This window comes from Tursiops truncatus, chromosome 10 (assembly GCF_011762595.2).
Source record: "Tursiops truncatus isolate mTurTru1 chromosome 10, mTurTru1.mat.Y, whole genome shotgun sequence".
Taxonomy (NCBI): Eukaryota; Metazoa; Chordata; class Mammalia; order Artiodactyla; family Delphinidae; genus Tursiops; species Tursiops truncatus.
The window spans coordinates 77328580-77353658 of record NC_047043.1 but is presented as its reverse complement, the minus strand read 5'-3'; the positions used below and the strand labels follow the sequence as shown (position 1 = coordinate 77353658).

The following is a 25079-nucleotide window of genomic DNA, read 5'->3' as shown; positions in this document are numbered from 1 at the left end:
CCAAACATCTGAATGAAATGGAACATAGGAGCCTTAGACTCAGATTTCGTTCTGGGGCTCCTGGAGCCATCTAGCCAATAGTAGCTATGTTATTAGCTATATAGCTGGAGAAAGACATCCTGCAGTGACTTGAGTATTTGTTGAACACCTAGTGTGTGCCTAGCCCTTTGTCAGGCAGTAGGTAAACAATGGACAGAACTCCTGTCCTGAAAGGGTTTGATAACAGTGCTTCTCAACCAGGAGCAATTTTGTTCCACCCTCCACCCCAGGGGCTGGGGCAGGGGTGGAGTTTGCCACTGGCATCTGGTGGTTGGCAGCCAGGGAAGCTGCTAAATATCCTACAGCTCACAGGACGGCCCCTGCAGCAAAGAACTCTGGCCCAAATTGTGGAAGTTGCGAACCCTGATTTATACTTTAGATGGGAAGACAGAGGAGCAAGCAGTATGGTATATACAGCAGCGTGATGAGGTCAAGTGCAGGGTGTTAAGGCAGTGCAGGGCGTGAAACCCAGCCTTGTTTGTGTGAGGAAGAGACAGTGGAAGCTTCTTTTAGCAAAGTTCGGAGAGGGCAGCGTAAACCCACTGGAACAGTCCTCGAGTTCTGTTTAATGCAAATTAATTTAAGTGAAAGAATTAAGACTGTGAGCTCTGGTGTCCAAGGGTTCAAATCCACACTCTGCTAGCTGCGTGACATTTGACCCCACTGTGCTTCAGGTTCTTCATCTTAATATTTGATTCTCCCTTCACAACCTTGTGGTGAGATGAAGGGAGATAATCCTGGTGAAAATTTGAGTACGTCTTGCACACAATAATCACTCAACAAAAGCCCATCGTAAACACCCTTGCCTTCAGTTGCCCGGTTGACACGATTTTTATCTTCTTGAACGATCAGGAGGCAAAAAACTGCTTGGCTCCAGCACCTTCACAGAACCTTCACAGCATCTTCCTCTACCTCCTTTGCTGAGTTTGCCCAGTGTGAGTAGCCTCCTTCTTGTCTGTGACAGGAAAAATGAAGGTGAAGAAAATAACGCCGTCGTTGTCGTTTTCACTGTAGTCTTCAGACTCTTGTGGGAACATCTGATGGAAAAGTTGAGATTTGGCAATGGAACACTCAGCCTTTACTCACTGTTGAGCAATAGATCCAGAGCTCCCTAATGTGAGACTGAGCACGTCTCCAGCCCATAACTGTCTGCTTGCAGAACTGCTGTCCAACACGTTTAATCATCATGTAGTAATCAGCTCAGAAGCTCTTCAGAATTTGCGCCATCCTAGTCTGTTAATGTGCAAAAGCCCGTTGTATTCACGCAACCGTGTTGACTGGAAAGTAAGGCCAATTTTTTTTTAACTCCCCGAAGAACTCATTTAAACAGTTTTAATTTGAGTTCTTGGTACCAAGCAGGCAAAGCATTTTGGGAAATTTCCCACTGGCCTCTTAAGCACCGGGCCGAGTGTAAAATGACGTTGAGGTTGACACATAACCATCTGACCTCAAGGAAAAGGGAGTATTTGATGAGGTTGGAAAATGGTATTACTAGGAATCTGCTGCTTGCTACCGATGGGTGGGGAGTTTCCTTCCCATGATGGAGAAGCGGGTTCAATTGTCTTCCAGCAAATCAGAGAATGGATCCATCATAGTGGTGTAGCCGCTGTACTCTGGAGCAGGGCTTGGTAAGCTGTGGCCCATGGCCATTTTGGGAAATAAAGATTTTGGGAACACAGTCATGCTTGGTCATGTGCGTATTGTCTATGGCTGATTTCGTGGCAAAGTTGAGTGATTGCAACAGAGACCATATGGCCTACAGAGACCATATGGCCTGCAAAGCCCAAGTTACTTTCTATCTCGCCTTTTACAGAAAAAAGTTTGCCAGCGCCCCCCCCCCCGCGCCCCCCCCCCCACCCCCCGCTCTAGAAGAATGCTTCTGAAACCCTAATGCACCTCAGAATCACACTTGAAGATTCTGATTCAGTAGGTCTGACCATCTGCATTTATAACAAGCTCCCAAGTGATACCAATCCTGATGGACCGTGGATGGTACTTGGAGCAGCAAGGTTCTAGAAATTCATTGGCCTCGTGGATATTGTTCTTGTGGGAAGCAGGATGCTTGGTGGTGCAGAGCATAGGGCTCAAGTCTCATTCTTAGCATTTATTACTTCATCATCTTGGTCACGTACCTCATGTCCTTAAGCTTTGGATCACTGCTCTGTGCAACAGCCAGGTAGTGTCTATGACGCGCTTGGCACAGGGCGTGGCCTATAGTATGGATTCAGTACTTATTAGCTGCTGGTACATGGGCACGCCCTGAGGCGTGTTACCTAGGAGTCAGGCACAGTCCCTACTGTGGCCTTCAAATCAACCCTTGAAATCACCTTAGTGGCAGGGGTCTTACGTGCGTTTTTTGGAGCCCCTGGTTGGCAGGTTTTGTTGTGACTCTTGTTTCGAAGAAATGATTATTGAGAGAATGCTTTGGTTTTGAAACTTAATTAATTTGAAAACCTAATTCTTGAAGTTCAGATCTTACTATTCTATCATGTTTAGAAACCTTTGGTCCCTGTTTACAAACTTAAATACATTCTTTATATTTTAAAATGCATTCATCAATATAAAATGTTCGGCTTCTTTTTAAGTCATCTGACTTGACTCCCTTCTTCCCCAAGGAAAACTCCCTTTCCCTTCCCTTTGAATAATTCTTATAATTCTCACAAATTAAACTTATAATTATGGTAAACACTAAGTTGACTTAAGTATCCTAAAACTTTATGTAAATTTCATTAAGATTTTAGTTTAATGTCATAAATCTATATCAATTACTCTGACATTTTGATTTGGAGCTACCTGTTTATTTCAATAGGGCAAATGCTTTCAAATGTTAAAATGATTTAAGTACCAAATATGTGCAGATTCTGTAACACAAAGTATATAAAGGTTACAGGTTTGGTTCTTTTAAATGTTTCTGAATGTCATTATAAATCTTACCAGGGTTAATGCTTACCCACTAAGGAAACATTTATCATCCTAAACAATTTGTGGGGAAACCTTGTCAGTTACCTTGAGATTGCATGATGATGGGAAATTTCAGGTGGCTTGTGGATTGGATTCTTGTTTGTAATGCTGCCGGGAGACCCTGAGTCCCGTTTATAATTGCTGGGTCATCGACTTCATAAATCAATAACTAAGTGGTCAGATAGCTCAGAGCCCTCAGATGCAAGTTAAATGTTACAGAAGTGTGGAAGTCTCTTCCAAGCTGCGTGCCAAGCCTCCTGCTTGAATACTGCATTTCTTTGTCTCTTGAGGAATGTAAGTATCTTGCTGCCAACTCTGATGACTCTAGAACTTGTTGGAAAATGGCATCTTTTCAAGAACTTTCTATTTCATAGGGCCATAACTTTTCTGGATATTAAAATGAAAACCTGTTTTGTTTTGCACATCTTGACTGACATGTGGTCACAACTTCTAAGGTCATTCTGCTAGTGGAGTTGGCCTGAGTCATTAAACTCCTTTGATATTAAAGATGATCAGGACACTTAAATATTCTCCACGTGGTGTCTTTGGGTAGCCTAATTATAGGGTATATATTACAGTTAACAGTTGGTTATGCTGCCTAGATTGTGTAGTCCAACTCTTTAAGAAAGAGAAAGGACAGATGTTCAAGGGGAAGATTCAAGTTCAGATTCAGTCAGAGAAGGTCTAAGATACACCTGGCTGTATGATAGATAAACTAGGTTGCTGAGTCTTGCTTGGGAGAGCAGTGCTGTCCACATCCCCCCTCTTTTCATCATCAAAGTTTTCATTGAAGCTTATCTTAATTGGTATGAGACCAATGGCTCTAGACGATTAATTTTTGCCTTCATTTCATTATTTGAAAATGTGAGTTGGTCTTGGATTATATTATCATAATTCATTTGAAAGGCCTTCATTTAAAAGATATTATTATCCATCTTTGGCCATTTGATACATGGCTGCTTTGGGTACTTGATTTACATGCTTCCGCCAGAACAGTCTTTTCTGGGATTGGTTTGAACTTCAGGTGCACACTGCAAAGTTTATTTTTTGTTATTAAAAAAGTTTCCTTCATAGATATGAAATTCTAGGAGCTAAAGCTTTCCAGGAAGAGAGTACTCTTACATATCTTGCCTGACTTTTCACCTAAGGAGGGCCATTCTCAGCCACCTAAAGGCAAGCAGAATTTTGTGTCGAATTCACACCCAGGCATCTCAGATCTTCTCTACTGGATACGGCTTTATTTTGTGGTTAAGGGTAAAAGAACATTTTTGGCTATTTATGCTTGGGGGCCCCAGAAGTTAAACCTATCGGTGGTGTTATAGATATTAAATGTGATCCTACGCCCTTGAAAGGCATTAAGAAATTAAACCATTACCTTCCTGCTCGTGATTTGGATTAAAATTGTTGTGGTTGAGCCAATCTCTTTATCTCTTCTTGAAATACATTTGCCCACATTTGATAATCTTGAGCAATGAAAGATTCTTTGACATGTTAATTTGCAGAGTTGATAGCTATCCCGTTTTTTGGCATGTTGTAAATTTTCACAGCACACCGAGAGAGACAGGTGAGAGAGACAGGTGACTTTCTTCCTTTCTCAGGGACCCATCCACCTTGCATTTGAATTGCTTTTTTTTTAACATCTTTATTGGAGTATAATTGCTTTACAATGGTGTGTTCGTTTCTGTTGTATAACAAAGTGAATCAGCTCTATGTATACATATATCCCCATATCCCCTCCCTCTTGTGCCTCCCTCCCACCCTCCCTATCCCACCCCTCTAGGTGGTCACAAAGCACACAGCTGATCTCCCTGTGCTATGCGGCTGCTTCCCACTAGCTATCTATTTTACATTTGATAGTTGCACACTCCCTTCTGGAGCTCTCACTTGGGCCCCATTGTTGTTGTTGTTATTGAAGGACTTGAGAGTCAAGTCAACCTTTAAGATTTTCATTAAAGTTCCAGATGTAGTCATAGTCATTGCTGCTCAGAATATTTGAATGCTCTGTTGCTCTGGGAGCTTTGAAAAACTATTGAAGTGCAGTTGAAAAAAACAAGAGAGATGATTTCCTGAATCTTGAAAAATGTCAACCTCTTCATTTTGACTTGAGTTCATCATTCAAGTTCCCAAGTTTGCATTTGGTGCTTGAAAAGCACAGTGGTGATAATTAGGGTCTGACTCTCGTTCTTCTCTCCCGGACTAGAAGCATTTTCCTGATTAGCTAGGTTCTCTTAAACTCCTACCTGATCTGTTTGCTTCTAGCTCTTCTCAATGCTAAGTGTCAGTGTATCAGTGCCTTCCTTAAAAGTAGTCATAAGGAGTCTGTGTTTCTCTGAGTGAGTTCCCATTTTGAGTTCAACTTTCTTAAGGGCAGTGACTGTTTCCTAGTCCAGTTTTATTCACTCATTTAATCTCTGTTCATTCGATGAGTCAATAAATATTTAAGCACCTACTGTGTACCAAGAGCTATGGGAATCTGGGATTATCGTCATGGATAAATGTGGGCCTTGCTATCTTGTAGTTTTATGTTCTTGAATGGAAGACCAACATGGAACAGGTGATCATACGATCATTTAGTGACAGTTGTGGTGAGTGAATACAACTGTGTATTGTGTTTAATACAGCGTCATTCACTCAGAGGCTGCATGATTGAGAATTGTTGGTAGTAATTGGAGAGGAACTTCTGGATCCACTTAGTTCAACTTAGGTTGCCCTGTAGTGTTGGACCATGTGCTTTTTAGAGCAGCTTATGTGTTTGTTATATATGCCGAAGTCCATTATCTGGAAAGCTTTAAAAATTGGGATTTAAATACTACAAGCAAACAAACAGAAAGACTGGGTCATCCTCATATTCCCCAGTATGTGTGTGTCAAAAGGATATGGGTTCTCTCAGATCCTTCTTATTACTTTCACAACATTAATATGACTGTGTGTGGCATGATCATGTGTCTGCATTAATATGCATGAGCTCTAAGCTCCATTTTTTCCTCCGGTTGCTTTAAGCATTTATTCCTTGTCAATGATTTTATTTTAAATTTCTACTCCATCTCATACCACTGATTCTATGAAAATGCAAAGTTTTGGTCTAACAATTCAAAGTGACAGGTAAAGATAGGTCCAAATCAAAAATATGACCCTAGTAAAGAAAAGTAATGAGGAACAAGATGCATGATGGCAGCCACAAACAAATGACTTGGCCACTTTTATTGTTCACAAGCCCTAATTCCGCTCCTGCCACAGTATTAATAGATCTTTCTCATCATAGGAAATGACAGACACATCGGCCATCAGAAGCACCAGAGAATACGTGATTCCTGGTATAGTTTTCATCAATTGATACTAAAGATTTTATCAGTCCTTTTCACTCTGTCTGTTAATACATAGATGGCAGGGATGTCTCAGGAGGGCTTTTGCGATCTTAGGAGCCTGAGCCACGAAGCGGAACGTTTCTATCTCATCCAAATGAAGAGACATCATTCAAACGTAAAAATAGCCAAGCGCCAGTGTGCAGATTAATATTCCATGATGAGAAGACCTGTGGTCTGTTGGCCTGCCCGCACTCACACGCTTGCCAACACGCACATTCTCTCCAGGTGGAGACCCTCCCCCACTTCTGGACAAGGCTTGAGTCTGAGAAGTGTTTCCAGATGCGTTCAGGTGCTGACACCTTAAAGGATAAGGGTGGGCTCTCAGGATCCTCAGCCAGCTGAGTGTTTCCTGGGCTGCACCCCAGAGTGGCATTTAAGCCTGGCAGCCCTGCAGTCGTCCGGTCCATGCACATCCCCCCATGGATGCCCCGCTATCTCTGTGAAGGGCCACCTCGGAGCAGGTCAGGCACTTGCCAAGCCAGATGAATTTGGCAACAGAAACCCTGTGCTGTTTCCATAAAAGGCTGTTGGTCCTTTATCATCAGTTAATGGCATCCCTTCCTTCCAGGTGTGCAGGCTGCTCCTGGAAGAACGTTGGGTGGGTTGGGCGGGTTGTTAACTAGACCACCTAACGGGGCAGAGGGCATGTAGAGTCAGTCGGTGGGAAGAGCTCTTGCGGGATCAAGGTCACTGTGGAGAACCCAAGGTCACAGTCCTCTCCCTACCTCTGGCTGACTGCCGCCTTGAGGAAATTTAGGGCCAACTTTGTCTGATGTAAATTTTTCAAAAGAAGCTGGAGATCCTGCTTGTTATATAAAATCTCTGGATTTTTACAAGTTGCCAGCTAACGGAGACTTCCGGGAGCACTACGCCAGCCAAACACAACACATCTGTGGGCCAGGGGCCCTTTTATGCCAGGGCCTGGCTACTCCAGGTGTGGTCCCCTGAGCAGCGGCCTCAGCATCTCCTGGAAGCTGGATAGAAATACAGAATTTCAGCTCCACCTCAGTCCCATTGGTCAGAGTCGGCATCTAAACAGGATCCCAGGTGACTTGGATGCATGTTAAAATTGGAGAATGATTGTGTTGGGGGCCTGATGCAGGGTCTCACTCAAAGCAAGAAGAAGCTTTTGAATTATTGGCTAGAAATTAAATGTTTTAAACGGAATTCCATTTTAAAAGCCCAAAGAGAACCTCATCCTTGAGGTATTAACTTGGATATAACTTTTCTGGGGAGACCTCCTCCCTAAAACCAGGTTAAGTGTTCTTTCTACGTGACTCCGTCCCACCTTGTTCTTACTGGTATTTGCCTGTTTATGAAAGAACACCGTGAAGGCAAGAGCCATGTCTTGTTCCCTTTATATATCCAGCACTTGTTAGGGTGCCTGGCACATAGGGACGTTCCACACATGAATGAATGAGTGAAATCTCCTGATCCTAATTCAGTTATTAAAAAATTGCATAGTAGACGTAGAGGATGGACTTGAGGACACGGGGAGGGGGAAGGAGAAGCTGGGACGAAGTGAGAGAGTGGCGTGGACATATATACACTACCAAACGTAAAATAGATAGCTAGTGGGAAGCAGCTGCATAGCACAGGGAGATCAGCTCAGTGCTTTGTGACCACCTAGAGGGATGGGATAGGGAGGGTGGGAGGGAGACGCAAGAGGGAGGAGGTATGGGGATATATGTATATGTATAGCTGATTCACTTTCTTATACAGCAGAAACTAACCCACCATTGTAAAGCAATTATACTCCAATAAAGATGTTAAGAAAAATTGCATAGTAACTTATTTACTGTTTGGGGGGTTTAAGTAGACTTGTCAGAAGGAGGAAAACTTAGCAGCGGTACAATCTTTTTTATGCTTACAGTCTTCTCGTCCACTCCTTTGGGGTGTGTCTTCCATTTCACTGTTCATCTTGTTCTCCCTTACATTCCTGGGACCTGTCCCATGACCTGGCATATGTAGTTGCTCAGTGAGGATGTCTTGAGTGGATGAACAAGTAAAAGCAAAGAGCTCAGTAGTGGCTCCTGTACTAAGTAATGCTCCTCTCATCATCATCCCGTATTTACCCATCCGAATTACAGACTCATGGTTTAATTATAAGTTAAAGAAAAAGCTTTCAATATCTGTAATATACATACTATGTATGTATATATATACAGTGCCCACCAGCACTGTTCTGAATTAAGTGGGGTTTCAGTGCCCTTAAATATGTGGAATATATTACTTTATGAAAATAATGGGACAGTCCTTCATGTTTATCTTACCAAGTAGAAGCATCAGGAGTACCTCCCTTTCTGAGAGTTTCAATAGGTTGCCCTTATGAAATCTGAAGTGAATTTAAAAAAAAATAATTAATTAATTAATTTGTGGCTGTGTTGGGTGTTTGTTGCTGCGCTCAGGCTTTCTCTAGTTGTGGTGAGCCGGAACTGCTCTTCGTTGCGGTGTGCGGGCTTCTCATTGCGGTGGCTTCTCTTGTTGTGGAGCACGGGCTCTAGGCCCATAGGCTTCAGTAGTTGTGGCTTGCGGGCTCAGTAGTTGTGGCTCACGGGCTCTAGAGCGCAGGCTCAGTAGTTGTGGCGCACGGGCTTCATTGCTCCGCAGCATGTGGGATCTTCCTGGACCAGGGCTCGAACCTGTGTCCCCTGCATTGGCAGGCGGATTCTCAACCACTGTGCCACCAGGGAAGTCCTGAAGTGAATTTTGACTACCCCCATCTGATCACATTCTTGATCCACATCGTATCTAGAATAGCATATTGTGAAGAAGGAAAACACGGCAAAGTGGGTGTGAAGATAATGTTTCCTATGTTAGTGTTCATTTTTTACATATTCTATACAAAGGTCATTTGTCATTGGGACAAAAGCTTTTGATCCAAATAAAATATTTTAAGTTGGATTTTTTTTTTTAAATTACATTTTTGGGTTTAATGGAAGGTGAAATGCTTTGCTAGGATTCTGTCACTTGATAGAAACTGTTCCCATGGTTCTTAACAACTTGGAATATATATTGACACTCTTACTTTCTAAGAGAATTTATTCTATTCAACTTTACTCTTATTTTAGGCTGGGATGGCCTCTCATTTTTGTGTTTATGCATTTGCTAGGCTTGTTTTTCTGTTTTTGTTTTTTTTGGGGGTGTGTGTGTGATTTTAAAGACTTGTTTTAGGTCTCCTGGCCTGCCATCTAGCATGGCCGTTCTGAGAGTTTGACTTCAGTTCTGAAAGGTGTGGTAGGGCTTTTCAGATAAGAATTCTATTGTAGACCAAAAGACCAGAAAACTGGCTTTCTGTATATGTGTTATAGAGGCTAGCCTTTCTGCTGGTTGTGTAAAGTGAAGGAATAATCGTCACTTTTGTAGATACTTGATTATAATGGACTGAGGCTTTTATAAGATTTCTTTGAATGATGAAGCTGTTAAAATATGCTCTTTATAGTCAACAGATTTTTTTATTTTTAATTTTAAAGAACAGTAACTTGGTAAGCCTTTAATAACTATGTTTGCATAATTAAAGAAAAAGTATAAAAGAAGCACATTAAATTATTAATAGTTGTTACATTAGAAGGTGAATTTGGAGGGTGAGAACAAGGGAGGGAGGGACTCACTTATAGTTTATGTACTTTATATTCAAAAAGCTCGTATTGCTTTTGTGATGAATTGACTAGACTAAAATGTAGAAAGCATTGAGGAAGCACACAACCTAAAACATTTAAAATAATAAAGACTGATTGAAGCTTATTATTTGCTTTATATTTTCAAAATTCATTCTAAAAGTTATATTGTATCAGTCAGATTTTTTTAATGGAATTTGGTGCATGAATGACTGGGGGTACTTTTGATCTCCTGCTTTCAGGATCCAAAATGTCTTCCCGTGGTAGTTCCTTACAGCACGTGTTTGGTGCTCTTCATCACTGATGTAATTGTTCACATTAAACAGTACTTTTCATATGTATAAGATAAATATTTCTGTAGGAGAAAAGTTAGAAAAGTTTATCATCAGTGTTGTGTAGTTTGGGAGCAGATACTCTGGAGCCAGAGGGACTGGGTTCAAATTCTGACTCCATTGTATTCTAGCTATGTGACTTTTACGTAGTTAGCAGATCTCTGTGTGTGCTTTCACTTCCTCATCTGTGAACTACGTACTAGTACTGTCCCCAAAGGGTTGTTGTAGGGAGTAAATGAGTTTATTTACGGAAAGCAGTTTGAAGCATTCATTATGTAAAGCACTTTATTTATATAAAACATTGTATCAGTTTTCTCATGCTGCATAACAAAGCACCCCAAAATTTAGTAGATTAGAACAACAGTTCTCTATTTCTCATAATTCAGGCAGGCTGGGTAGGTCTTCTGGTCTGAGCCTCGTTGTCTGGGTCTGGATTGGACTATTGGATGCTTCACTTACGTGTTTAGTGTGATGGCATCTGTGACAACAGGAGCTGGGCTTGTTCACGTGGTTGTCGTCACAGGTTTCCTAACAGCAGCAAAAGAGCAAAGGCCAAATGTACAGTTGCTTTTCAAGCCTCTGCTTCAGTTACATTGACTAATATTTCATTGGTCCAAGCACGTCCTATAATCAAACCAAGCCCATAGCCAGTATGGGAGAGTACTGGCAGAGAAATTATTTAGACCATTTTTGCAGACAGTCTACTTCAAGCACTGTACAAGTATTAGCTGCTACTATTACTATTTTTATTCTTATTAATATTAACTCTCCAGCATAAAGCTACTAAAAGTAAAGACATATTCAAATAAAGCTCTTGACTGTATCTTCAGTTAGTCATTAGCAGTTGCCGTTTCCAAATATTGTGGGAGCCTCAAAAATTAATACCTGCAACAAGAGAGTTTTTAAGAGGAGCTTATTCTGCAGGGCTGAAATTATTGTTTTTGTTACAAACTGTAGCTGTCCCTACTGGTCTCCCTGGGAGCATTTTGCAGGTTATAAAATACAGCGATTACTATGGTAATCATATTGCAAGTATAAAATGGCTTTGACCTACTTGTTAAAATGCAGTGTGTATCAAAATAAAAACTGTGAGCTTAAAGCTAAATGGACTCTGAATAAAAACAGAATAGCAAGACCAAAGTGCTGGAGACATCTTCAAAAGGAAAGGAGGGCGTTTGATAAAGAGGATGCGGTTTTCCTCATCATTTTCCCCTGGGTCTGATGACCTCCGGGAAATGACACCATCTCAGAAAGCACTTCTGTTCTCTGCCCGACTTGCAGGCAGAAAAATTTTTTTTTAAATAATAAGAGCTACCATTTGCAAATCCACATTGTACCAGTCACGTGCTAGGTCTGTTAAGGCGCCGTTTCACTTTCTCATCATGACACCTCCCCAAAGTAGGAAATATTATTCAGTGAAGAAACTGAGGCTCAGAGACAATAAATGACTTGCCCCAAGCCTGGGAATTCCTATCTTCAGATGCCTGGATCACTAAGGACACACGAATCAGGATACCTGAAAAACCTGTAAGAAATTGGTTACAGTTACACAAATTGATCTGTACGTTGACATACTCATTTATTCAAGGAGTGTTGAATGTGTGCCTATTGTGTGTTCGACAGCATGCTGATTGCTGTGTTGGTCAACAGGGCACCTGAGAGGGTCTTCTGAGGTCCAGGAAGGCTTCCCAGAGGTCAAAGATGTGTGGAGGATGAGTGGGTATTACTTGAGGGGAAAGGACTGAGCTGGGTTTCAGGTAGCAGGGGCAGTAAGAGCAAGAAACCAGAGTACCTACAAACAGGGCAGTTTAGCTGGAGTTGGGGGATTATTTATTTATTTATTTATTTATTTATTTATTTATTTATTTATTCGGTACGCGGGCCTCTCACTGTTATGGCCTCTCCTGTTGCGGAGCACAGGCTCCGGACGCGCAGGCTCAGCGGCCATGGCTCACAGGCCCAGCCGCTCCGCGGCATGTGGGATCCTCCCAGACCGGGACACAAACCCACGTCCCCTGCATCGGCAGGCGGACTCTCAACCACTGCGCCACCAGGGAAGCCCATGGGGGACCATTCTGATAAAGAAACTTGGCGCCGTAAGTCAGGGTCAGATCCTGAAGGTCTCTGTGAGTCAGGGTCCTTGATCTGCGGAGTTGTGAGCAGAGAGTGACGTGCTCACCTGTATCGTTGAGCAAGGTCATTCCAGACGCCGTGTGTAAAGTGGAATTGGGATGGGATGGCAGGAGCGGCAGGATCTCTGGCCATGAGTAAGGCTGGTGCAGCAGCCCAGGAAAGAGAGAATGGTGCCTGGACCAGGGCATGGGCGGTGGAGGGGCATTTAGAAGCTGTTTGGAAGTAGAGGGAATGGAGGAGTTAAGGATGCCATCGGGTGTCTGACCTAGGAGTCTGGGTAGATGGTTCCACTGGGGAAGAAAACTTGGAAGAGGGTGGTGATCCATGGTGGGTGTGGTGAATTTTGTGTCTGTGGGACTTCCAGGCGCAGATACCCAAAAGGTAGTTAGGATGCGCGAGTCTGAACCTTAGGAAAGATCTCTGGGATAAAAAGGAGATCTGTGGTCATCAGCACTCTCTAAGCCAGCACCTCTGTACTCTGCCCATCCTGCTTTCCCCTCGTTTGACTTTCTTTTGCCCCTTAGCACTTCTCATCTTATTTGCTGATTGTCTTTCTCCACTGCAGTGGAATATAAGTTCCACAGTGACTGTGTCTGTTTTGTTCACTGCTACATCCCCAGCCCCTAGAGCAGGGCCCGGCACTGAACACATCAGTCAGCCAACAGAGGGTGATAGGTGCCACTGGAGAGAAGGGGAGTTGCTCAGCTCACCTTCAGAGCTGTACAAGAAGAGAGCCCAGGAGAGAACCTCCAAGGACTGCACTAAAAGGAGGCACAGAGAAAGAGGAGCCTTCAAAGAAACCGGAGAAGATGCCGCCTCACTTTGCTCTGAAGCTCTCATGGCAAAATGTTTATAACTTCCAAGTACTTAAAGAGAGCGGCTCTTGGGCACCTGATTTCTGCAAACAGTGGGCAGGATAGAGCCGAATAGCTGACATGCTTCAGTTCCTGTGTTCTTTTTCTGTGTGTTCTTTTTCCTTTCCTGCATTTAAAAAAAACAAAACAAAAACAACAGCCAAGTGCAAGCATGGCTCTAGGTGAAGAGGGAGAACCATTAGTACGTTTAATTCAACAAGAGGCAAATTGACTTTATCTTGTGGGCCAGTTGGGATCGTTTGGGAGGAGCTTTTTCTTCCCGGGAGAGTTGTGTTGAGAAAGAGTCTGGGGCTGGCTCCAGGCCCAGCTGGAAGGAGTGCTTTAGTGATCAGTTAGTGGTATTTGCTGTGGAAGCTGTACGTGGGCAGTAACATAGCTGACAGACATTCTCTACCCTCCTCTAGAGAATCCGTTACTATGAGTAATAATTTTCCAGAAACACTTATATTTCATCTCTCACGCTATGCATTTACCAAATGTAAATCCTTGCCTACCTCGTTCCCTGGTACTCTGCTTGGTAACTTGAGGGCCTCTGTTTGGTCTCATTAGCATAACTCACTGGGGAGTTGAATGAGGCCAGAGTGAAGGTTGACTTTTTACAGCCTGATCATTTTTATGCTACCCAAGGAAGCTGTGACTCCATAGCTTATAAGTTCGAGCTCTCAGTTTTGTCCATAACTATTAGTTCTTTAGCATACACAATTTTGAGACATAATCAGCCCCAAGGATTGCAATTATCAGAGTCATATTAACCGACCTGCTGATAATTACAGAAATGAAAAGCATGTACACATAGGTCAGCTGGTAAATTGAGGTCCCAGGAGCTCTAATTCCTGAAATTATCCTGGAAGGAAATCTGAAGGTGAAGGCTGCATACTACAAATAGACCTTTAAGCGTTCAGTTATTTCACATTTTCAATTCCATGGTGAAGGGCGATTGGGTCAGTAAAGATAAGTGATGCCATCTGATTTAACTTATTTTAGTTAATAATGTCTACCTACTCCTCTCTTTGTGCTCATCATTTTCCTAGAGAAAGGTGATTCTTGAAATTCTCTTGGTGCCCCTCCAAGAGGAGGGTAGAATATTCAGTGGACAGTGGTAATGGAAGGCTTCCTTTGGAAAACTCCTAATTCGGATCTTCTAACAAGGAGACTAAACATCAAGCCCAGTGACCAGAAGTATCAAGCTTTATTGACATCTAGATGGGAGGAGCAGCAAGAGAGTGGAGAATGCAAGGAGCCTGGAGACGTTTTCTTGGGCAGCTCATAGTAACTGATTAATTGCTTGACCCTGAGAGTTAAGTGACCCATGAGAGGTCACCTTGACTTGAGAGTAATGATCACCAATGAGAGTGATCTCATTTAAGTCATTATTGAAATACAAATGGTTCTTTTGGATGCTAACGTATTACTCCAAGTCAGTTCAGTCATAACGTGAATTGGACAGTCGTTTGCAATACCTCTCATCCCCTAATGTGTGGGGTAAGGGGTGGGGAACCCGACCATCAATCAGTAATGATTTAATAAGTGTCTACAATGGGCTCTGATAGGCCTATGTGAGAAATTCAGAAGATCCTTCAAGAGATGACTGCTATCTTCCCAGTGCTGATTTCTGTGGAAGGGGAGGGAAGGAGAGGGGCCAACAAACACAGCATGTAACACTTCAGGACATATTCAGTGGTAGGCAGAGCAGTCGTTTATCCATGTGAAATGTCACATCAAGTGTTTGGGACAGCGGAATCGGCATGAGAAGGAGAGTGGTGATTTGGGGAAACTTGCGGTGGCCTGGCTTGCCCTCTGCGCGGAGCGGGGAGAGGCCTCATGGAGAAGGAAGGATGGAAGCGGGACCTTGGAGGACTGAGGGGTCTAGGTTGCGTTTTCTGTGGCTGCACAGTGGATTACCACTCATTTAGTGGCCTCGGACAATACCTATATGTATGATCTCGTGGTGCCGTGGGGCAGGGTGTGGTTTTCTTCTTGGCTCAGATTCTCAAAAAGCTGAAATCAAGACGTTTTCATCTGCATTCTCATCTGCTCATCTTCCGAGCTCATCGAGCTGTTGGCAGGATTCAGTACCTTGCGGTGGGACTGAGGTCCCTCTTTCCCAGCTGTCACCGCAGAGCTTTTTTTTTTCTTTTAATTTTTATTGGAGTGTAGTTGATTTACAATGTTGTGTTAGTTTCAGGTGTACAGCAAAGTGTCTCAGTTTCACATATACATGTACCCACTCTTCTTTAGATTCTTTTCCCATGTAGGCCATTACAGAGTATTGGGTAGAGTTCCCTGTGCTGTACAGTAGGTCCTTATTAGTTACCTCTTTTATATATAGTAGTGTGTATATGTCAATCCCAGTCTCCCAGTTTATCCCTCCCCTACCTTATCCCCTGGCAACCGTAAGTTTGTTTTCTACATCTGTGACTCTATTTCTGTTTTGTAAATAAGTTCATTTGTACCCTTTTTTTAGATTCCACACATAAGCGATATCATATGATATTTGTCTTTCTGTGTCTGACTTACTTCACTCAGTATGACAATCTCTAGGTCTATCCATGTTGCTGCAAATGGCATTATTTCATTCTTTTTTATGGCTGAGTAATATTCCATTGTATGTATGTACCACACCTGCTTTATCCATTCCTCTGTTGATGGGCATTTAGGTTGCTTCCATGTCCTGGCTATTGTAAATAGTGCAGCAGTCAACATTGGGGTGCATGTATCTTTTTGAAATCTGATTTTCTTCAGGTATATGTGTAGGAGTGGGATTGCTGGGCCATATGGTAGTTCTAGTTTCAGTTTTTTAAGGAACCTCCATACTGTTCTCCATAGTGGCTCTACCAAGAGCTTTTAACGGCAACTTTTAGGTCCTTGCCATGTGGCCCCCTCCATCTTCAAAGCCAATGACTAAGAATCTCTCTTACATCAAATGCCCCTCACCCTTTCAGTCTGTGTGTCCAGGAAGATCCCAGTCTCTTTCAAGGGGTGATAGGATTAGGTCAGGCTCATTGAGGATAAACTCCTTAATTTAAGGTCAACTGATTTGGGACCTCAAATTACAGTTGCAAAATTCCTTTGCAGCAGTACCTAGGTTAGTGTTTGAAAAATTGAGAGAAGGCATGTGTATTCCCCATGGCAGGAGTCTTGGGGACCATCTCAGAATTCTACCTCCTACATGGTTAGATAGTAGGCATTACGTGTCCAAGCTGGAAACCAAAGTAATTATCAAAATTATATCTTCTAAAGTGGATTGCACGTGCAGCCTGGAATTGGGAGGAGGCCCTTTTAAAGGAAATGAACTTCAGAGTGGCCAGACGGTGATGTAGAATTGGAGGGGCCTGATTGGCTGGCTTGTTTCATGATCTAGGCCCAAACTACCTCCCTCTCCCTTTTTTCAGTCACTGGCAAACTCTCCTTTCTTGCCCTTCTTTCTTTTCATGCATACAGGCAGGCTTTCCCAGGAGTCCAGGTTCTCCATGGGCTGGATCTGCTGCTTAGGGGCATTTGGTGGTATCTGGAGATATTTGGGGCTATCATAACTATCAGGGATACTAGTGGCATCTAGTGGGTAGAGGCCAAGGATGCTGGTCAACATCCTACATGCACGGGACAGCCTCCATAACAAAGAATTATCCAGCCCCCAATGTCAATACTGCCAAGGTTGATTAGCTCTACAAAGTGTCGCCTTCCTGCCACTCTCGGGTCTCTTTCAAGCCTGAATGTGCTTCTCTGGAATTTCATCTGCCTGAGTGTGTTTCTCCCCTTTTCGACCTCAAGGATTCCTCCTCATTCTTTTGAGACTTGCTACCATCACCTTCTTGTGTTGGTCCAGGTCACTCACTCCACAGTACTTTTTCATACCCAGGGTACCTTGCTCCGTGCTTTGTTTTATCAGTGTATGTATAACAGATCTGTCTCTCTCCCACAGACTGAGTTCCTCTTGAGTGTGGGCTGTGTTCTTTTATATCTATGTACCCAGAGCTCATTACTATAATGGCTTGGGTAAAGTAGGTGCTCAATAAGTGTCAGGTGGACAGGTGAATGGATAAAATGTCTGAGCGCCTGAAAAGTTCGTAGAAGTGAACTACCATTAGATCTCAGTTTCCCATCCCAGCTGCTTACAAGTTGTGTATACTAGAGGTAGGCTACTTAACTTTTCTGTGCCTCAGTTTCCTCCTTTGAAAAGTGGGGATCTTCGTAGTTACTGCTTCAAAGGTCTGTTGCAAGGATTCCGTGAGAGAGTTCCCGTATAGTCAGAGAGTGGGAGAAAATGGGAGGGGCGTATTCATTTGCATAATGCTTCCTTGTTTTCCAAAAACAGTGGATGCAGGTGAGCATGGCTGAATGTGGCATACACCTCCAAAGTAATATACCTGAAAATGCAGGGCCAGAATGTTCCCATAACCACCAAGAAAAGAGATGTCAAGATTTAGGACCAGAAAATGAAAATGCTGATACCTAGACCTCATATCCACACAGATTACCTCTGTTAGAAATGCTCTCAAGAGCTTAAGAGGCAGCAGTTTCCCCTGCGAACTGGACAGATTACCTCTGTTAGAAATGCTCAGGGGAAATGAGAGGCATCAGTTTCCCCTGCGAACTGGAAACTTTGCCTTTTCAATTTAGGAATAGTAATCAAAGATAATAGAAATATTTCCATTTCTTCCCTCCCCCAAATGTAATAATGAAGAGATTCTGTTCAATCTTTAGGTATCATTCATCAATTTTTCTAATGTACTTGATGACATAATGGAGAAGTAATGAATATATTAGTTTGGTTTTAAGAAAGCTTTAAAAATACAAGTTCTGGGCCCTATCCCAAACATAATGAATTTAAATTTCCAGGGTCGGGGTCCAGGAATCTGCAGAATTGACAAAATCGCAGATGGTCCTTACATACACATAGTCTGGCATTTGGAAACTAATGTACTTGGTGATACTTGGCATTAGGAAGCAGATTGAGAGTCCCAAATTCTAGCATGAACAGGGATGACGGGCTGAATTAAAAAATAAAAAAAGAACAGACCTGCTCTTGGAGCCAGAAACCCAGCTACCCAGGTGTAGAATAAAGTAGATAGAGTCTAGTGAGAGATGCGTGAAGGGAAAAGAAAAACAAACAACCTACATTTATACAGGTTTTGGTCAACAGCTCAGTGAGAATCCAGTTAATATGATCTTAGAAGCACCGAATCTGGAACGAGAAGGGCATAAACCCACCCTATTCTGCCCTGGTCAAATCATGCTTGAAAGTTTTTCGTTATTAAGAACATCTTAAAACATAATCAGAAGTAGAAAGAATAGTACAATGAATCCCTGTGTAATAGATTTAACAATTATCAAAATTTTGCTACATTTCCCTCATCGATCTCTCTTTCCTTTGGCTTACGGTTCCTCCCTCTTTCCCCCTCTCCTTTACTATTCTCCTTCCTAAGTATTCGAAAGCAAATCTCGGACATCATGTTATTTTAACCTTACATACCTAAACAGGTTTCTCTAAAAAGCATGGATATTTTCTTACGGGACCGTATCTCACCGAGCAGCACTGACAATAATTCCTCCTCGTTTAATTGAAGTGTCACATTTTTAAGTGGCTGGGATGTAAAAGCGTTGGTTTAAGCCATGTCCCATGAGGAACCGTGCATAGAAGGAGGTTGATAGAAGATAAAGACTCAGGGTTTTGAAAGACACTGAGTAGAAGAGTTAGCTGGCCTGGCTGTCTGTGATCCACATTGGTGGCGTATCGGCTGCCAGCTTACTGTAAGCAAGAACTTAATCCAGGATCCAGCTGTCTACTGATGAACTGAACTGTCTCAGGAGTTTTCTCTTCTGCAGGGGTGGAGCATGAGATACAACTGAATGGTTTATTTCATTCATTTTGTGAATGGTTGTCAAGTGTCTGCTGTGTTAGGTGCTGAGGATTACTGTGCAGAATAAGACAGACACAATCCCTTCCCTCATGGAGCTTCCAGTTTCTAGCGCTGTTTCCCAGAACGTGAGATGGCTTGGGGTGGTCCAGAATCCATTAATTAACTAACATTGAGTTACACGGTTAAAAACAGTTCTCTTTTCAGTGTTCTAAACTTTGTAAGTACATCAACAAGGAGATCTCACTTAGGTGCTAGAGTTGGTGCTTCTCTAAAACTTGATCATCTCCCTTTTTAGTTGAGAAGGAACAATGTCATGGTCATAGCCTCTGGCACACCACAGTTCCTCAGTAACTGTTTTTTGAGTAATTTGTTAAACATCTTTACAGAAACAAAATAATAGGAAAATGCTTAATACAGGAATAATTAAAGCCAAAGTGATACAAGGGATGTTTTTAACTTTCGGGTTTTTGTTTTTCACTCTTTAGATTTGCATACAGTAAAATTTACTCTCAGGTTTACCGTTTCATGAGTTTTTCCAAATACATCCAGTCATGTGACCAGTGCCCCAACCAAGATACAGACCAGTTCTCTATCACCTTCTAAATTTTTCTCAATCCCACCTTCCGTCTCCAACCCTTGGCTTTCTGTGCCTATAATTTTGCCTCTTCTGGAACGTCACATGAGGCAGTCATACAATATGCAGCCTTCTCAGTCTGCCGTCTCTCTCTCCGCACTGCGTACTTGGGATTCATCCATCTTGTTGCTTATGTTCGGTCCTTTTACTCACTGGGTCGTATTCCATGGTCTGGATGTCCCACAACTTGTTTATTCAATATAAATAGTAATATAAGGCACATTCAATATGACATATCATGAACACGGTATTTAGCAGAAGCAGATTTAGCAGAAATCCTGAAGGTGGTATGCAAATGAGTGAGTTTTGTGGGGAAAAACTAATCTGACCAACGTACGCGTTAAAGGGTTGTTGTTGGTGGTTCATCTTTGTTTTTTGTTTTTTGTTTTTGGCTACACTGCACAGCTTGTGGGATGTTAGCTCCCCAACCAGGGATTGAACGTGGGCTCTTGGCAGTGAGAGTGTGGAGTCCTAACCACTGGACCGCCAGGGAATTCCCAGTTATTCATCTTTTAATAACTTACCCAAGCCTTCAACGAAGTGTTTGATTGAAATATAAATAGGTTTCCTATCACCTTAAGTCAGAACATATTTTTTGGGGCCCCCAGGTAAACCCAGCGATCTCCAGAGCATTCTCTTCACATTCTCTCAATCATTTATTTTCATTTGTTCATTTCCCCCCTCCCTCCCTCCCTCCCTCCCTTCCTCCCTTCCTCCCTTCCTCCCTTCCTCCCTTCCCCATCTCCTCCCCCGAATATTTCACTGGAGTTTATGTAACTGAATTAATTAGACCTATTTCTCAAGGAGTTGGTTTTCCATAGAATTCACTTTGCAGTTAGCATGACAGAAGAGCTGGCATATTAATCGAATGCTACAATTTGTTCTTTGTATGTGAATCAGGCTGGGGTTGGGCTTCCTGCTTATCAGTTGTCCCTTTATACCATTCTGTCCTTCGAAGGGAATGAGCCAGGATTCTTTGTGATAGGACCGGGTGATGGTTGTGAGTGTTGATAGATAGGGTGTGGAAATGCTTAACAGGGACAGACTCTATCTCCTTAGTTAGTGTTACAGAGTCCCCAGGATATAAAGTGTCTTATGAAAATAAATAAGAGCTTTTCTTTTCCTTTCTTTGGCTGATGATATCGGTACCATTTAACCGAATAAAATGATAAAAATCTTTGTTCTTTCTTAAATAACCTGTTAATTGCTGTTCTCTGTATTTCATTCACTTGGTATTTCTGAAATATATTCATTTTATAGACATTTCTGTCCCCCAGTGCATTTTAAATCCTCAAGCATACTCAAAGTATATATGTTTTATGTAGTTTTGTGTGTGTCTAGTGGGGTGGGAGGTATGCTGTTTGTAGCTAACCAGGAGATCAAAGCATGTAGCTTTCTCCATTTAGTCTGTTTGCTGCAGAATACAAAGGCTGCTAAAGGATTTGAGTGCATATCTTAAAAGCTCATCAGAAATATTCCAAGCTCTAGATTTTTTTTCTCTCTCAGCAACATTTCAGATGTGGAGGTTCTCCTCGGTTGCCCCTGCTAGTGTTGCTGAATTTAAAAAGGAAGAAAGAAAGATCTGTTTTCTCATCTGTGGAATGAGGGGGTTGGACTAGATGGGAGATGTCAGATTTATAGCACTAGTGCTGTCACTCCTTCTCCATCCACATGACAGACATCACTAATCAATCACAGCATGCTTTCCTGCCATATGTAGCCTCAGACTTCTTATCAAATCGCACTCCAGGAATCCACTACTAATCAATCAGTGTTAGCCCAAGAGATGAAATCTATTTGCCATTGTGAAACATGATGGGGTTTAGTCTCTAGTGCAAACTTAGGATGGTTTATAAATGTCAGATCACCACGGCATGGTAGCAGGAAGATGTTGGAGGGCATGGGCAGTTTCAAGTGAAGAAGATTTCAGATCACTACGTTTATGCTCTTTGAAGGCAGGCATCATGTTTTATTCATGTTTTTCCTTGTTTACCCAGCCTATAAGGCAAACCCTTTTCTCTTAGTAGACATTAGATACATGTTTGTTAAATGATGTATGAAGAAATGAATGGAAAGCTTGGCTGTGGCCAATTCTTCCCTCTCTAAGACTGCACAGTTCAGTGCTTCTTCCAAAGGGCAGGTGCAACCCTTGCCATTATTGAATTTCTCTACTTTAATTCAGGCCATTCCTACAGATTGGCTATATCGCTCTGTGTTCTTATCTGCTGAGCATTGGCAGGACCCAGCAACTTGGCATCATTGGTTGGACTTTACAAGTTCCCTCTCCATCCATTGTCCAGGTCATTCATAAACGTGTTGAGTAATACTGAGGAGGGTCCAGTCTTTCCCTGCTGGACTCTGAATTCTTTCAAGTTGATTTGTGGTTGGGAATCTGCAGGTTTCATGATAAAGAGAAAAATTCTGTCACGGTTTTGGGATTTATCACAGAAGAGAATCACATATTTGACACTTAACATATGCAGCCTTCATTAATTATTTTGGGAGAACTGTATTTTAAGTTTCTTTATTAAAAGGACCAGATTGGATAACTCTTTAAATTTTGATAGCATGATAATGTTACTTTTGCAGGGTAGATTCCGTAAATATTCAATGGTCTTCAAGATAGTTTCATGAAAATAGGCTGAAGCCTCTGTCTTCTTCGGCTTTCAGAAGAAAATCACCTTTTGAAACAGAAGGCAGGGCTTCCCTGGTGGCGCAGTGGTTGAGAGTCCGCCTGCCGATGCAGGGGACACGGGTTCGTGCCCCGGTCCGGGAAGGTCCCACATGCCACAGAGCGGCTAGGCCCATGGGCTATGGCCGCTGAGCCTGTGCGTCTGGAGCCTGTGCTCCGCAACGCGAGAGGCAACAACAGTGAGGGGCCTGCGTACCGCAGAAAAAGAATAAAAAAAAACAGAAGGCATTTTTTTCCCACCCAGGCACTGAATTTCATCTAATAATAACACGAGCTACCCATTTAGTAAGTATCAATTTTAGGCCAAGCATTCTGCTAAATGCTTTACATTTATTATCCCTAAACCTCAAAACAACCCCAGGACTGGTGCTGTGAATTCCATTTTACAGATGAGGTGAATGAAGCTTGGAGAAGTTACATAATTTGGCCAAAGTCACTAGGTGATAGGTGGCAGTACTGGGATTTAAAGCCAAGCCTAACTCTAAAGTGTTTCCTCCGAAGGGTACCAATTCCCTCAGTGTAGATGTTACCCCTTCCAGGAAGCCTTCCATCAGGTACCACTTTTCTGCAAGGCTGGTTGAGATGTTCTTCCTCTGTGTTTCTGTAGTCGTTTATGCTCCCTTATGATGACACTCTCCATCTGTTTATCTGCTTCCTCTACCACCAGAGTCAGATTCCTGAGGACAGGGGCTTTGTGTTTCTGTTGGTTTGTTTTGTGTGTGTGTGTGGTTTTTTCTGCCGCTTTTGTTTAACGGCTGAATGAATACAGTTTTCCCAGGAGTTCTCTGCCACTTCACCTTGGTACAGAGGAGCCATATTAATGTACAGCTAGGCCTGTAAGAACCTTCTATAGTTCAGAATTCATTATATTTGGGGATAAAAGATCCAAGGAGATATAGTCCATCTCGAAATGTGGAATGGCACAGTTGCCTCTCTTTAATACTACTAAGTGCCTTCTGCTTAACTCTGTCATTGCATTATCAAACTGTTTCCCTTTTCCTCAGTTCAGTTTTTTATTAACTGTACTTTTATGAGTTATTAATACATGCAGATGTTCTTATGTTTATCCTGCTTGAGATGCCCTGTGCTTCTTGAATCTGAAGATTCATGAGTTTTATAAATTCTAGAAAATTCTTAGCCATTATGCCTCTTCTGAATGTCTCTTCTGTCCCAACGGGACACCTATTAGATAGACATATGTTGGCCCTTCTCAGTCTATCCTCTGTATCTCTTAACCTCATTTTTGTAGTTCTCACCTCTTTATCCCTTTGTGTTTCATCTTGTGTAATGCACTGAGATCTGTATTTCTCTCTTCAGCACTATTTAGCCTTCTGTTTCACCTCTCCATTCAGTTTGCAATTTTAATGACTCTGTGGGGAGAGAGAGGCATCGTGTCTTTTTTTTTTAAGAGTTTCATTTGTAGCGTTTTTGTGTTTAACTGTTTTAAATTTTATTAATGTTCTTTTCCAAAGTGTTGTTTTACGACCTCTAACTCTTGAGCCTCTGATCCTCATGCTTGTTGACTTGTGACCTTTGACTCTGTGTTTTGTAATTTACTATTGGGAGCTCATGCTTTGCAGGGCCAGTTTTAGCCCAGGTTTCAGGACTGACTCTCCAGGGCAGTTTTTCGTTTCTTCTGTGGGGGAATTCTTGGCATATTGTGAACAGGACCAAAGTTTATATTAATGGTTCATTTGGAGTTTTCTGATTCTGCGTTTGGTTATTCATACTCCACTCTCAAGAAAGGCATAGGCCTAGTGTTTCTAATTCTCAACTTAAACGTTTCCCTCCTGCTCAGAACACAGATAGAAAGACAAGTTTCCTTGGGTTGGTTGACAATTTTTCTAATCCATTTGTTCACTGAGGGTGCAGTCCTCAGGGAGCATTCCTGGTTTTCTGTAGGGGTCTACTAACAACTTTCTTCTTCTCCTTGTTCCAAGGCCTCATATTCTGTCCTGCTTGGGCATTCAAATCCTAGCCCCTAGGGAACTAAGACAAACCATTCCCCTGTTGCCAGCCACCTTCCCTTCTACCTCATAGCCCCAGCATGAGTTTGCATGCTCATCATTCTTGTTTTTAGTTACCTCTTTATTTCTACCGCCTGGGTACTCTCTTAATTGTGAGTCAGCTAAGCCCTTAAAATCATTTTTGTTATATTTTACCTAGCATATCTAGGGTCTTTGAAGGGTTGGAATTTTCAGGCTGCATCATTTGCCATCTTGCCAGAAATAGGAGCTTATTACAAGTTCATAGTAAAATAATCAAATAACACACAAGAATATATGATGAAATATTAGTCTCCTTTCCATCTCTGACCTGCTTAGTTCTCAAACCACCTTGCCAGGTATAATAACCTTTATCATTTTCTTAGGCATAGTTTTAGAAGCATTTTATGCACATAGAGCATACGTATGTGTATACAATACATGGAGATTTATTTATTCAAGCAGGGATATATTTTACCTTCTGCACTGTACTTACTAATGTATTTTGGAGTTCATTGTTTATTAGTGCACTTAACTCTGCCTCTTTTTTCTCATAACAGTATAGTATTCCATGAAATAGATGTA

General features: G+C 42.2%; 1 protein-coding gene across 6 annotated transcripts in view; it reads left to right on the top strand.

Annotated features, from left to right (window-relative positions):
- PRICKLE2 (prickle planar cell polarity protein 2) overlaps window positions 1-25079 on the top strand; it is a 342911-nt gene that overhangs the window by 144137 nt on the left and 173695 nt on the right. For 3 of the 6 annotated variants that reach the window (XR_004528595.2, XR_004528594.2, XM_033865237.2), the window contains exon 1: window positions 1571-1667. The exons of the other annotated variants lie outside the window; for them this stretch is intronic. The gene's annotated coding sequence lies outside the window, so the exon portion shown is untranslated. Of the gene's footprint in view, window positions 1-1570; window positions 1668-25079 lie in introns of those variants that run through there. 6 annotated transcript variants of the gene reach the window in all.